Here is a 15,847-nt window from a genome sequence, read left to right on the forward strand (position 1 = left end):
CCAGCAGCAGCAGCAGAGCTACAGAGAACATGGTTTGTGTTGAAGCTTCTCTTCATCTGCCTCAACTGACAGCATGACATGAACTGTTTATAGCAGACTGGAAGGAAGTCAACTTTGCATAGAAGAGACACTGACATGCTATAAAAGGAGGGATTGTCCCGTTTCAAGCAAGGGTTGAAGATATTTTTATTCCTACTGTATAATACCTACATGTATGTTAACGAACATGTTTTTAAAGGTTTATTTTGAAAATAATGAAATGTGTAAAGCAAATTCCTAATAATTACACTTTGTGCATTCAATGTGAATGTTGGATTGAACAGACCTGTGAAGTGAGGACGCTCAAGAAATGAAAAAAAAACTGATGAAGCCAATGGTGTAAATCCTTGGGATATCACCCAATAAAATGGAAGAAACAAGATTTTATTTTCAAGACTAGGATTCAAAAGGTGGCAGTGGAGGATTTGGATGGTTATTACTCTAGAAAAAATTACTTGTATAGTGGAATGTCAGTTAGAGCCCAGCACGGGCCTAAAATATGTAGGCCCTAGCAGAGCCCAGGCCCTACATGTTCGGGCCCGAGCCCGGGCCTGGCCCCACCCTCTCCCCCCAGACCTTATGTGTTTGAGCAATTTAAAATAGCCTAAGCCTATCAATGCCAGAATACAGGGCTCTATGTCAGTATTTGATACTGAATGATATATTCACAAAAAATTGTTCCAAATTCAAATACAAATCCCGAACTGAGTCTACTGGTGGTGGTAAATAGAGGAAGTCGTTTTTGTACGTCTTTCCTATTATTGTCTCTCACTGTGTCTGTCGGGCACAGTAATACACTGCTGTGTCCTCCGTCCTCAGACTGTTCATCTGTAGATACACCTTACTGCTGGAGTCATCTCTGGAGATGGTGAATCTGCCCTGGACTGACTGGGAGTAGTAGATGGGAGTACTGGATGTGTGCACCAAGGCGATCCACTCTAGTCCTTTACCAGGAGCCTGTCTGATCCAGTTCCAAACTGAGCCTCTAAAGTTAAATCCAGAGGCTGTGCAGGTGAGTCTGTCGGATTCTCCAGGCCTTTTCACCAGGGGTTCAGACTGTGTGATGGTCTGACCCTCAACACCCACGGAAAGAAACAGAGCAACCACCAAGAGCATTACTTTTCTCGAAGCCATGTTTACAGTATCGTTAGTATGTCTTCAAATCTATGAAACCCTTATAAATACGCTATGACATGAATTGTATCTCTGACGGAATTTGCTTAATGTAAGCTCCTCCCATCAGTTGCAGCATTTGTGAACAAATTCAAATGACAATACAAAGTAAGATAGATTTTTACATTCTGCAATCAGTAAATAGTTAATTAAGAAATGTTTACCTCCAAGACAACACTGAGGAGTTGAGTTGCATTCTTTTTTTAATAATTCAATATAATTTCATTTAATATGCCACCATTTCTCTGCATAAAATCTACTTGGTAAAATACTTGCTCTTGTTCTAACTTACATGCAAAATGTTGCATTACTGTTAATTAAATTGACTTCCCTACATGAAGGATCTTGTTGCATGTGTGGGCTGATCTCCTCTCCACATGTGTCTCTTGTTTATACCATGTGTCTCTAGGTGACAGTCTCTTGACCACAGAAACGCAGCTGCATCTTCATGTCCTAACTGTCTGTTGCACCGGATGTGTGGGGATAATAGACATAATTTTCCAATTGTCATTGAAGCATTACTGCTGCGGCTGCCAGACATCCCTCAAATCCACTCATGCTTTCCCTGTAGGACTATAGGTGACCTGTTATAATCTGTACAGAAACTATTGATGACAGAATATCTAGAGACTGACAGAAGAAGGTCAGACACCAGGCTTCAAGGTAATTCACTGAGTCTGGCTGGCCCTTAGCAAAAAGAAGTATACTTCAAGTTTATTTTATTAAGTAAACTTAAGTAAAGACCAAGTGTATTTCCAAGTGTACTTTTATGCAAGTATACTTATACTCAAATACACTTTATGCACCAAGTATACTAATATCAATAAAGGTAAAGTAAGGTAAAGTCCCACTGATTGTCACACAATGTGTGAAATTTGTTCTCCGCATTTGACCCATCCCCTGGGGGAGCGGTGAGCGGCAGCGTGCGCCACGCTCGGGAATCACATGGTGATTTAACCCCCCAATTCCAACCCTTTGATGCTGAGTGCCAAGCAGGGAGGCAAATGGGTCCCATTTTTATAGTCTTTGGTATGACTCGGCCGGGGATCGAACTCACGACCTCCCAGTCTCAGGGCGGACACTCAGACCACAAGGCCACTAGTAGTATACTCCAAGTGTACTTGCCTAATACTTCTTGGCACTAAATTGGCCCAATTCAGTATACTTTATGCACCAAGTATACTAATATCAATATACTAGTAGTATACTCCAAGTATACTTGCCTAATACTTCTTGACACTAAATTGGCACTAAATTGGCCCAATTCAGTATACTAGTATTATACTAACTCATTCATGGCCAGTTTAGGACTGCCAATATTTAGCACAGGCCAAAGATTTTCATAATTGTTGGTCATCTTTCAAGACCCACAGTAAATTATCTATTAGCACCAAAGTGATTTGCAATACCTCAAAATGAAGATGTACGTCTCTGGGTTCACCAGGAAAAAAAAAGTGAGCTTTTAGCATGTTCTGTACTCTACTTATAGCCATTTATATACACGCTGTTTTCACCAAAAAGGTCTCTCTGAGAAGAGAAATTGCAGAAAATGGCATTTTTGTAAAGCACACAATCTCAGGCAGAACTCGCTCTCAATTCTTTTATTTTGAACTGTATTGACATCAGACATGTAAATATTATTCGTTATGACACAAATGACCAAAAAAAAAAAATATATATATATATATATATATATATATATATATATATATATATATATATATATATATATATACATGAAGTGCTTTTTTTACATTCAACAATACAGTTTACTCAGTGTGAGTGAGTGAGTGAGCAGACAGACAGACAGACAGACAGACAGACAGACAGACAGACACACACACACACACACACACACACACACACACACACACACACACACACACACAGAGAGAGAGTTCTGTCCACAGCTGCTGCTGGATCGCACCTCTTCCCAGGGAACACTACTGATCGCCCCGCAAATTAGCATAGGAGGGGAACACCAAACTGGTCTGAGATCAGCGTCTAGCCTCCTCTGCCTCTGCATCGTTTTCCTCCTCTCGTTCGGGCTGGGACGAATGCTGCGACACAGGAACGGGGTCGGCTTGGCTTTGGGACCAGGCGCTGGAACCGGATCGATCATGTTGGTTTGACTACCGCGAACAACTCAATCCAGGTTCGCCCTGCAGCAAGGCGACCAGCACAGCGCGCCGAGGGGTGTTTCAATGGCGTTTCTCCTCTATGCAACAGGCAGCGTTTCTCCGTTTTACTTCGTTTCGAACTCAAGCTCTCACTAGTGCCTACTTCGCTGCGTACGCAGCATTATGGAAGACTGTCATTTTTGCTCCAAAAATTACTTTAAATTAAAACCTGACCACGCCCCTTTAGGTGACGTGGTGCCCCCCTGGGCTGACTGCTCGCCCCCGTGACTACGTCACGGCCAGTCACCCCAGGGGCCGTCACTCTTCGCTTCTTCCAGCCAGCAGGAGGACGTCGTTTTCTTAAGCTCCGCAGTTAGCTCAGTGCTCTTCATAGCTTGGACAAATAGACTCGCTCCGGTTAATTTGCCCACCTTCGAGAGGTTCGCGTGGACGAGATAAATCAGGATTCGGGGACCCGTTCCTGTTCTCTTCACCAGCGGCATCGGATCAAGTCATCCAAGCTAAGAGTATCTTCTTGCTAACTGTTGTTTTATAATACTGCCGCTGCGCAGTGCTGTGCATGTATTACTGTCGCCGTACAGTGCATGTATTGACGTTTCCCCGGCTGGGTTAACGTTGTTAAAAAGAAAGGCTCGAGCGCATGACTCAGGTCTGCACTCATAACTCTAGCTAGGTTTGCATACATGCAGAATAGCTTGTACCGTTAGCACTAGAACAACAGGCTAAATAGCACAGTTGTCACAGATAGCTAGATGCATTCGTGCGGTTGCTTCTGTTGCTAGGTACTTTAGGAACGCCGGCTTTAGAGCACGCGCGTTAGATAGTTAGCTAGTTTGCTCAGTGCAGCTAGCTTGTACTACCTTGTAGCACAGATAGCTAACTTGCACACGTGCAGTTAGTGTCTGTGTGCTAAGTGTTCGCGCCAGCTACCTCTTGTAGGGCGCGCCTTAAGCGAGAGTAGTAATGCTCTTCAGTGAATTAGCTAGTTAGCTAGCTTGCCCCCGTGCAGCCAGTATCTAGCGATGTGTAGTACTCCAGCTCTTACGGTGCAGGCTTAGCTTGCACGTTAACCCCGTTTTCCTGTTAGACACAGAGAGGGGGGAACAGCTAGGTGCTGTATTAGCTGTGAGGCTACGCTGGCCTATTACGACCGGCACAATGAATTGAACAGGCATTGCTGGGACCTACATGAATGTAGTGTAGCTTTTACTGGCGTCTGAGATTTTAGCTGGGCGTTTCGCTAGCTAGGTGAGCTCGCCCCGCACCTTGTGTGGGCCGCTTCTCTCAGTACTTACGCCATCTTAGCCAGCTTGCTTGTCTGCTAAGTGTTTGCTTGCCTCGTGCAAGTAGCATCTACTAGATTGCAACTCCCTCTGAGGAGTTTCTTCTGAGATTGACTAGCTTCGCGGGCCGCTGGCCTAATGCTCGCGGCCACGCTTGCTTCCCTGTGTTACTCAGGGTAGAGACGCGCTGCACTGGCCTGTGCGCAGGCTTGTGTTAGCGCACGCTTGTCTCTCAGTGCTTATGCTAGCTTAGCTAGTGGCTTCCACGTCTGTTCTCTCGGGTTAACAGGTTGTGGGTATTGGTGCCCCCCCTTCGGGTTGGGCTATTGCCGCTTACGTTACCATTGCACGCGCACGTTCGCTAGCCTCCGGGTTGCTTACTGTTTAGCATGTGCTTTTTGCTAGCTTGCTTAAGCGGTACTCCCGCTAATAGGGTGCGCCCTGCGGGAGCTTGCTATTAGTGGTTAGCTTCCTGCTTCCTCTTGCTACTGAGCAGGGAAGGTCAGGGAGGGGATGGGCCGTGTGTAAAATTACTTGGCCGAGTATGAATCGGCACGTTAAGTGCGTGTTCGGCCTTGGGCACGAGCACGCTGCACAGGCGCCTTGAACCCTCGGTCTGGTCCGCAGCTAAGCTCTTGAGAGCTGGCCAAGGCCGCTCTCAAAGAAGTGTTAAAGCTAGCCTGCCTTGCATAGGTGCAGATAGCAATATTAGTACTGTTTAGCACAGAACGATAGCATTTTGCAGATAGCTGGCGTGCACCCGTGTAGTTAGTATCTGTGTGCTAGTAAGTACATTGGGCGCGAGATACCTCCGCTACAATAGACATACTGCTCCTTGCTGGCGCTACGTGTCCAGCAGGGCTTACAGCTCGCCAAGGTCTGGGCTCAGTGCCAGCCTTTGGCTTGTAGCTCTAAGGACAAGCCCACCGCCCTTGGTGCCCAAGGCCCGGGGTGGTTGGGAGCTCTCCATGGGTCGCACTCCCTTGTTGGGGTGCCCCCTACAAGTGCAGGGAGCCTGGCTGGGGGTACGGCGCACCTTGGTCCATGGCCACGGCCTGGCCTCGGTTGGCGGCGCCCAGGTCAAGCCCACCGGTTGGCTCACCAAGGCTGGGCTTAGTTCCAGCCTGCGGCTTGTAGCTTTAGACCCACCGTCCTCGGTGCCCAAGGCCTGAGTTCGGTCGGGAGCTCGCCCAGGGTCTCATACCCAGCATCAAGGCTCGCCTTGGTCCATGGCTACGGCCTGGCCTCGGCTAGAGGCTCCTAGGACAGCCCACCATCAATGGCGCCAACAGCTCATTGCTGGTCGGGAGCTCGCCTGGGGGCCGCACTGTCGGACAAGTCCACGTGCGTCTCGAGAGAGAACGTTACCTCCGCAGTCCCCCCAGCCTGCGAAAGGCGCACGGCAGGGGGGGGGGGGGGGGGTTACTTCGATACAACAGCGCGTCAGTAGGCGGAGCTTGCGTAAGAAGTTCTCCCCCAGCATGCACAGCTTCTACGGAACTGTCCATGCGGCGGGGGGGCGTAGCCTCTCACGGCCCGCCCCCCATCAGGGCACCGGATCGAAAGGTCCCGGGGCCCAGCAATATGCTCATGACTATATTCAGGGATCATTTCTATAGTTTCTAACTTGAGAAATGTGTTTCTAAATTGTTCAGTCTCGCTATCCACGATGATGAGACGGTGATACTCTCTTCTGAGCGCGAAGCGGGCAGAGAGACTTGATTCAGTTCATATGCTCTCTGTTTTTGATGACTGTTCACTGTCTCCTATGGGGACATTGAGGGAGAGAGTATGATCCGAGTGGTGGAACGGGTTCCGCTCCGTTGGCCACAAGAGACCATCTTGTCCAACAGGCTCGATGCCTGGGAGCATCTATGTTCCCCCGTCCCCATTACGGCGCACCCTCCAGAGGGGATACGCGCTACAGTTTGCCCACCCACGTTCGACGGGACCCCCGATCGGGCCGTGGAGGAGGAGGCCATGGACGGCTACATGCGTCCAAAATTGGCCCATCCCGAATGCTTTCTTCACCACCTGTTCAAGTTGAGACAGGGGGATTTCTTACTTCCAGGGATCTGGAAGGTGCGGTCTTCCATGTCCACATGGTCAGGAGACACAGGAAATACCTGAGGTTCTCCTTCCGGGGGAAGGCTTACGAGTTCTGTGGCTTGCCATTCGGCATGTCTTTGAGCCCGCGAACCCTCACGGTGTGCGTGGAGGCAGCCGTGGCTCCCCTCCGCGCCTCCCTATATCTCAACGACGTTCTCGTAGCGGCCGACTCGAGGGTCTGTGCCGCGGAACATACCAAGGTGGTGACCGATCACCGGCAAACCTTAGGGTTTTTGGTGAACTGGCAGAAGAGTTACCTCGTCCCAGCGCAGGCAGCGACCTTCCTGGGGCTCGAGCTATACTTCCTGCGAGCCTTTCGCCAGAGCGACAGGCGCGCACGGTTCGGACAGCAAGCCAAGGACGTTAGGTCTGTGCCCTCGGTGTCAGTGCATCAGTGCACAGTAATGTTGGGCCTGATGGCCTCAGCACTGCATGTGCTCCCGCTAGGGAGGCTACACATGCTCTCGTGGTCCAAATAGGGTTCTCAGGCTTCGGGCTCAGGAGCTTCGCCACATAATCGTGCTAGAGCTGAAGGCGATTCGCCGGGCTCTGCCTCAGGACAAGCCCACCATCAATGGCGCCGTGGGCCCATTGTTGGTTGGGAGCTCTCTTGGGGACCGCACTGCCGGACAAGTCCGCGTGCGGCCAGACTCGAAAGAGAACGTTGCCTCCACAGTCCCCCCGGCCTGCGGAGGTAACACTTGCAGCGGCTCACACATGGGCACCATGTGCTGATTCGCTCGGACAATAGGGCAGCGATCGCCCACCTGAACAAACAGGGCGGTGTGCGGTCGGGGGCGCTGAACCATAGCGGGGATTCACCTGTGGGTGTTTCCCCGTCTCCTTTTAGTGTCAGCGGTCTATCTGCCGGGACGGCGGAGTTACGACCGGCCTGCTGTCTCGAGGCAATCCCCGTTATACGGGGTGGTGCCTCCACCCTCGGGTGATGGAACAGGTTTGGGCCAGGGTTGGTCGCGCCTGCGTCGATCTCTCGCATCGCGGCGCGCGACACACTGCCCACTGTGGTTCTCGATCCAGGAGGACAGCCCCCGTTAGGTCATGACGCGCTAAAAGCGCACGCGTGGCCGAGGGAGGGGCTCTATGCGTTTCCCCCGACCCCCCCTGATCCGTCAGGTGTGGGACAGGGTGAGGGAACAGCGCCTCCGGCTCGTTTTAGTCTGTTTGGCAGGCAGACATGGTTTGCGGACCTGGTCTCCCTGGCGCAAGATCCGCCCTGGGCATTGCCGGTACGGGCCGATCTCCTATCCCAGGCGGAGGGGGAGGTGTGCCACCCCTCCCAAGGCAGGTGGAAGCTAGCGGTCTGGCTCCTGAACCGGACCAGTTGCTAGCCCAGGGCTTGCCTGATAATGTGGGATGCACTATGCAGCAAGTAAGGGCGTGGATCCAGTGAACTGCAGTGTGCGACCAGTTCTCTGTTTCCTTCAGAGCCTGTTTGACGCGGGTCAGTCCTCGCAGTCGTTTAAGGTGTACGATAGCCGCGATTCTGCTTGCCATAGGGGAATTGAAGGGAGCCCCGTGGGGGCGTACCCTTTGGTCTTGCGCCTCATGAAGGGGGCGCGTAAACTGCGCCCGCCGTCGCGGTGCGTTTTTTCCCCCAAATCGGACCTGGTTACGGTGCTGGACGGGCTAACGGGTCTTCCGTTTGAGCCCTTGGACTCCGCCGATTTAAGGGTTCTGTCTTTAAAGACCGCGCTGCTGCTGGCCTTGTCGTCAGGAAAGAGAGTTGGTGACCTGATTGCCCTCTCGGTGCAGCAGGCCTGTGTGGTAATGATGGGCGCAGGGTTACGTTGTGACCTAACCCGGCGTACCAACCTAAGATTATTAATGCCAGCTTTAGGTCTATGGTCATAGACTTATCAGCATTCTGTCCCCCGCCGTTCAGTTAGAGACGGGCGAGGAGAGACGTTTGCTCATGCTGTGCCCCGTAAGGGCGCTCTCGGCCTATGTGGCCAGGACGCGTTCTTTACGCATTACAGATCAGCTGTTGGTTTGCTTTGGGCAAAGGGTCCAGGGCGGACCCCTTTCCAAGGATCGCTTATCACACTGGATAGTGGAGGCGATCGCGTTGGCATACTCTGCCGTGGGCAAGGTTCCCCAGGAGGGTATCAAGGCGCTTTCTACGCGAGGTGTTGCGACATCCTCTGCGTTGTTGCGCGGTGTGTCGGTGGAGGACATGTGTGCCGCGGCCTCATGGTCCTCTCATCACACTTTTGTCAGGTACTACAGTCTCGACGTGTCCGGTGCGCAGTTCGCGCACGCGGTGCTGTCGGTGGCAAGAAGTAGTATCGTTGCCACTCTAATATGTCAGACGGTTAGGCATAAACGTTGCCATATGGCCGTGGTTCACCGGTGCCTTTCGGGTCGCCCTGTGGGGTGCTCCCGGCAGCAAGGTCGGTTGAATGGAGGCACTAGTGAGAGCTTGAGTTCGAAACGAAGTAAAACGTTAGGGTTGTGCTACAACCCAGGTTTTACGAGTGAGAACGAGAGCTCTCACTACCCAGCCTTGCTGCGTCGATGCGTCTCTGGGTGCGTCGGATCTCAGCTGGCTGGAAGAAATGAGTGGCGGCCCCTGGGGTGACTGGCCGTGACGTAGTCACGGGGGCGAGCAGTCAGCCCAGGGGGGCACCACGTCACCTAAAGGGGCGTGGTCAGGTTTTAATTTAAAGTAATTTTTGGAGCAAAAATGACAGTCTTCCATAATGCTGCGTACGCAGCGAAGTAGGCACTAGTGAGAGCTCTCGTTCTCACTCGTAAAACCTGGGTTGTAGCACAACCCTAACGTTTTCTCCTCCTCTTCCATTTCAAAACAACAGCTGCGGTATGTGTTTGATAACGTGTTGTCGGCTTTGACTTTGAGGCTAGGGACCTGATAACATGTCACAGGCTGGGGAAGTCTTTGAACTACGCGCTGCACTAATAAAAACAAAAACACGTCAAACACGTCTTTGGCGTGGATGGCTATTCCTGATAACACGTCAAAGACGTCTTTGGCGGTGAATGAGCTAAGTAACTAGTAGTATACTTTAAGTGTAAGGAAAAAGTATGACCATGCGAGATTCAAACTCAGGGCCCCTTCCTTTCAGCACAATGTCCGGCTATCCATTCAGCTGAGTAAAGTAGAGAATGTTGACCATACCACTATATGTGTATCTGTCTCTATTCTAACACTACAAGTCGGATTGGGCTGAAAATTTGCATGGAGGTGGGTTATGATCTGGGGAAGGTCATGAGCAGATTGGAAAGTCCTGGAATCACCTGGAAAGTCCTGGGAAATCCTGGAAATGACCTGGAAAACACCTCATGCCCACAGCCTAGTTCGGATTGGGCTGAAATTTTGCATGGAGGGGGGTAGTGATCAGGGGGAAGGTCATGGGCATGTCATCAAGTCCTGGGACCACCTGGAAAGACCTGGGAAATCCTGGAAAACACCTGGAAAACACCTTACGCCCACACAGGACGGATTGGGCTGAAATTTTGCATGGCGGGGTGTTAGGATCTGGGGAAGGTCATGGGTCCATCACCAAGTCCTGGAACCACCTGGAAAGTCCTGGAAAGTCCTGGAAACCACCTGGAAAATACTTCACATCCACACCCCAGGTCAGATTGGGCTGAAATCTTGCATGGCAGAGGGTTATGATCCGGGGAAGGTCATGGGCACATCATCAAGTCCTGGAACCACTTGGAAAGTCCTGGAAAACACCTGACACCCACACCCCAGGTGGCATTGTGCTGAATATTTGCATGGCGGTGGGTTGTGATCAGGGGATGGTCATAGGCAGGTTGTGTACTTCTGGAAACCATGTCTGGACACCACCATAATTTCCGGCGAAGCAAAAGGCACAGTTGTATTGCTTTAATTGTGCTTATAAAAGGGAGCATGGGCTCTGTTTGTCTGTTTGTTTCTCTGTTTCAATTGTCCCTCTGATGATACCATTCATTCATATGAATGAATGAATGTCTATGACATCATCACTGATGATGTCACAATGTCTATGACATCATCACATCTATGACATCATCAGTGGTGGTCATCAGTGAGTGATGGCATCAGTGATGTGAAGTTGAGCAATTGTGTGCTGAGTGACATCACTCAAGCACTCCATATATTCTGGTACTGCCTTAGCAGCCAGTATACATCAAGTCTGCTACTCTCACACATGGAAGAATTGTCAATAAAATCAGCCAAATGTGTATGGTGTATACTACCTCAAAGAAACCGATATGTCTGAAAAAGTATTTAATAGGCTATCGACTATAAGGGACCACATGGAAATAAGCCTCTGGGATTTATTGTGATATCCTGATTTTTCCATTTTATATGTAGAACTGCTGTAGCCTACTTCAAATAAAACAAATCAACTACAAGCCAAGTATACTTATACTTTCTGTATAAGGCAAGAATACTTATTTATACCTTTCTTGTGTGTATCTCAATCACAAGTTTAAGTACAAGTACAAGCCAAGTATACTTAGACTTTTCTGTATACTGTATACTGTATAAGTACACTTAAGTATAAGCATACTTAAATGTAAGTATACTGTATACTGTGTAAGTACACTTAAGTATAAGTATACTCAAGTGTAAGTATACTTAAGTAATTTTTTTATAAGTATATATTTGATAAGTATATAAAAAGTAAACTGAAAGTATACTCTCATTTTAAGTTTAAAAGAAGTGTACTAAAGTATACTAATTGTACACTTGTATACACTTCCTTTTGCTAAGGGGGGTCAGTGTCACTGAACACAGCTGACAAAACACAGTAGAAATAGATTAGACATTATTATCATACACTTCTTGTCCTCATGCAAAGTTTAAGTCAACAGAACTGGTGTGCTCAACTCAGTCTCAAAGTGTATCGGGTGTCGGCCAAAAAGAGCATGAAGAATCAAACCAAAGCAGCACAAGAAAGTTTCAATAATATAATCCAGCACAGGCTGCACAGCAGCAGACACATCAAGTGAATTTACAACATGACCTGATTACCAGCAGCAGCATACATGTTGGTGTTTTAACTGAACTGTTTGGTACTTCAGAGGGTTAAAGTATGAAGAGTACGGTTTCATCTAAATAAGATTACTTAATTGAATATTTTGAAATAAAATCTGAACTCTTACAAAAGAATTGCCAACATGAAAGAAACAAACACCATTGATTGCTATTCAAGTTACATGTAGGATCCATTTTAAGACAACATTTAAATTAGATTGTTAATCCTTGTTAGCTGAATGTCTATTAGTATTATCAGTCAGGAAAATATTTATTCTGAGAACGTAGAATTTGGATCCTTTTCACTTTGTCCTATGTATTCAAAGATATGTTTTCCTCTTTCTCAGTGAACGAAACTGGCCTTGAATGTATTTCAATAATGAGAGACTAATAGAAAGTATAACAAGCTTTAATGATACAAATTAATTTTGGCGTATGACTCCATGATATGATGACGCTCTCCTGAGATGATGAGAGGGCGTCGTCAGTGAAGAATAGGATAGGAAATCCCCCATAGGGAATTCTTCAATCAGGAGTCATGACCGATGGTGGTGGTCAGGGGAGGAGGTGGGGCGAAAACAACTGCTTCAGCGATGATGATCAGCAACTGAGAATGACATGGCACATACACAGCACATAGCAAACAGAGTAAAACATGGACCCTGATATACTACGCTGATTAGGTGATTGGGATCAGCTGGAGAGGAATACCTTGGGCTGATTGGTTCTTGCCACATGTGTGGTAAACTGTGAATGGGTGAGGAGACAGCATCAGAGAAAGGGGGCGAGCCTAACAATGAATGGGTTATACATCCTCAAAGAAAGGGGGCGTGCACTGTCATATGACGAACTGGGCATTGGCTGTTAAGTAGTCTACATTATTGAAAATAGTCCAAGACATCATTAGTGCGCTGATGGCGCCTCCTCTGGTGGCTTCATGTACAACTGTTCAGGGACTGAGGGTTTTTTGTACAGGTCTACTGATGGTCTGTGTTACTGTGGCTGTCTGGCACAATAATAGAGAGCTGAGTCTTCAGGCTGCGGATTCTGTCCATTTAGAGTCGCTCTGTTGCTGGAAGAGTCTAAAGAGATACTAAACTTGTTTTTTAGTGAATCTTTGTAGTAAGCTGTGCTTCCTGCTTTCATTCCAATCCACTCCAGTCCTTTCCCTGCAGGCTGTCTGATCCAAGCTGTGTGATAGCTACTAACAGAATAAGAGACCTGACAGGTGATGGTCAGAGGTTGACCTGGCTGGACAGTCAGAGAGGCTGGCTGTGTCAGCGTTTCTCCTTTCACACCTGTGGAGGAAAACATATTGAATATTTCAATGTTTTACAGTGTAGTAAGAATGATCAGCTGGTGCACTGAGATCAAACTTAGTGTTTCTCCCTCAAAGAGACTTACAGGATCCAGCAGCCAGCAGCAGCAGCAGAGCTACAGAGAACATGGTTGTGTTGAAGCTTCTCTTCATCTGCCTCAACTGACAGCATGACATGAACTGTTTATAGCAGACTGGAAGGAAGTCAACTTTGCATAGAAGAGACACTGACATGCTATAAAAGGAGGGATTGTCCCATTACAAACATTCAAGAATTGAAGAGAATTTGATTCCTAATTCCTAATATTCATGAAGAGATATATTTAAGAAAATGTGTTTAAAGGTTGAGTCTGTTTATTCATTTACTGAAGTGTTTAGATCACTGTATTCTCAAGCAGGTGACACTGGGACAGCAAAACACCCCTAAAAACAATGAAAGAAATTGTGAGAAATAAGGAAATATAAAACCAATAATACTTACAAAGTTACAGCTACTAGCAGACTGGAAGGAAGTCAACTTTGCATAGAAGAGACACTGACATGCTATAAAAGGAGGGATTTTGTCCCATTACAAGCATTCAAGAGTTGAAGAGAGTTTGAGTCCTAATTCCTCATGTTCATGAAGATCCATATTAAAGAAAATGTGTTTAAAGGTTCAGTCTGCAAAACACTCCTAAAAACAATGAAAGAAATGGTGAAAAACAATGAAACAATGATTGACTGAGAGGAGAAGAAGGAAGCACTGTCATATCTGATGCTGGCAATCCACTCAAGTCAGCTTAACCTGTCCAGCAGATCGCTAAGAGCAGCAGTGTGTTCTACTCTTTTAATGTAATTCATTGTTCTTGGTTCTTGCTGTGTGATGTTCATTCATCTTTATTCACTCGTTGCTGTCTGTGGTGTGGTGTGGTGGGGTGTGGTGTGGTGTGTGTGTGTGTGTGTGTGTGTGTGTGTGTGTGTGTGTGTGTGTGTGTGTGTGTGTGTGAGAGAGAGAGAGAGAGAGAGACACACACACACACACACACACACACACACACAAAGGGGGTCACAGAAAGAGTAGCCTACTGTCGGATTTTGTACAGCTGCTCAACCAACTCCAGTCACTGTGGTTGTCGAGCACAATAATAAACAGCAGAGTCTTCAGTCTTCAGACTGTTCATCTGGAGATACACCTGCTGTCTGCTGTTGTCTCTGGAGATGGTGAACCGGCCTTGGACTGACTGAGCGTAATAGATGCTGCTAGTATAGATGGAGGCAATCCACTCCAGTCCTTTTCCATGAGCCTGTCTGATCCAATGCATCCAGTAGTCACTGAAGGTGAATCCAGAGGCTGTACAGGTCAATCTGTGGGATTCTGCAGGTGTTTTAACCACTGCTTCAGATTCTGTCAGAGTCTGACCATCAACACCTGTCAAGACAAACCAGAAAACATCACATGCATTAAGTTACTAACTTTAATGGAGACAACATCAAATCCAGATGAGTCAAAAGCTTCACCTGTGCAGCAGATAGCTAAGAGCAGCAGTCCTGTCTTAAAGCCCATCATGTTAAACTGTGTGGCCACTGTTCTCTGTCATCCTCTCTGCAGTCAGATAAGTAGAGATGGAAGACATGTAAGTTTTGCATTGACTCCTCCTCACAGGCAGGGGGGGTAGTACTGGATTGGACCTTTCTCTCAGTTATTGTTTTTGTGATATTGGAGAATGAATGTTCACTGTACACAGAGATTATCTGGGTTAAATTTGACCCACAGGTAAAAAATACAAAATAAAAGAATGTTTGAGCATTATAGATCGAGATAGTTTCCGAGCTTGAACACACCTCTAAATCTGCGTGCCAAAACCCTATTGACACCTCTCTGGCTCCAAGCAAATCATTCATTTATTTGTATGTTTCTGTCGGCTACGAGATGATGTATGAACATAAACAAGATGGTGATTATTTTGATCTTTATTAATTATTTCAGATAAATATTTATTCATGATTAATTTCATGTGCTTTCAATTTTGTCACTGCTATATTTTTCCTCTTTGTCTGTGAACTGGCCTTGAATGTATAGTGATCTGATGGCGCCTCCTCTGGTGGCTTCATGTATACGTGTTCAGTGACTGAGGGGTTTTTGTACAGGTCTACTGATGGTCTGTGTTACTGTGGCTGTCTGGCACAATAATACACAGCAGAGTCTTCAGGCTGCAGATTCTGTCCGTTTAGAGTCACTGTTTTGCTGGAAGAATCTAAAAAGATACTAAACTTGTGTTTTAGTGAATCTTTGTAGTATGGTGTGTTTCCTGCAGCAGCTTCCATTCCAATCCACTCCAGTCCTTTCCCTGCAGGCTGTCTGATCCAAGCTGTGTAATAGCTACTAAAAGAATAAGAGACCTGACAGGTGATGGTCAGAGGTTGACCTGGCTGGACAGTCAGAGAGGCTGGCTGTGTCAGCGTTTCTCCTTTCACACCTGTGGAGGAAAACATATTGAATATTTCAATGTTTTACAGTGTAGTAAGAATGATCAGCTGGTGCACTGAGATCAAACTTAGTGTTTCTCCCTCAAAGAGACTTACAGGATCCAGCAGCCAGCAGCAGCAGCAGAGCTACAGAGAACATGGTTGGTGTTGAAGCTTCTCTTCATCTGCCTCAACTGACAGCGTGACATGAACTGTTTATAAGGAAGTCAACTTTGCATAGAAGAGACACTGACATGCTATAAAAGGATGGATTGTCCCGTTACAAGCAAGGGTTGAAGATAATTTTATTCCTACTGTATAATATCTA

Source organism: Poromitra crassiceps, assembly GCF_964638095.1.
Source record: "Poromitra crassiceps genome assembly, chromosome: 13".
NCBI lineage: Eukaryota > Metazoa > Chordata > Actinopteri > Beryciformes > Melamphaidae > Poromitra > Poromitra crassiceps.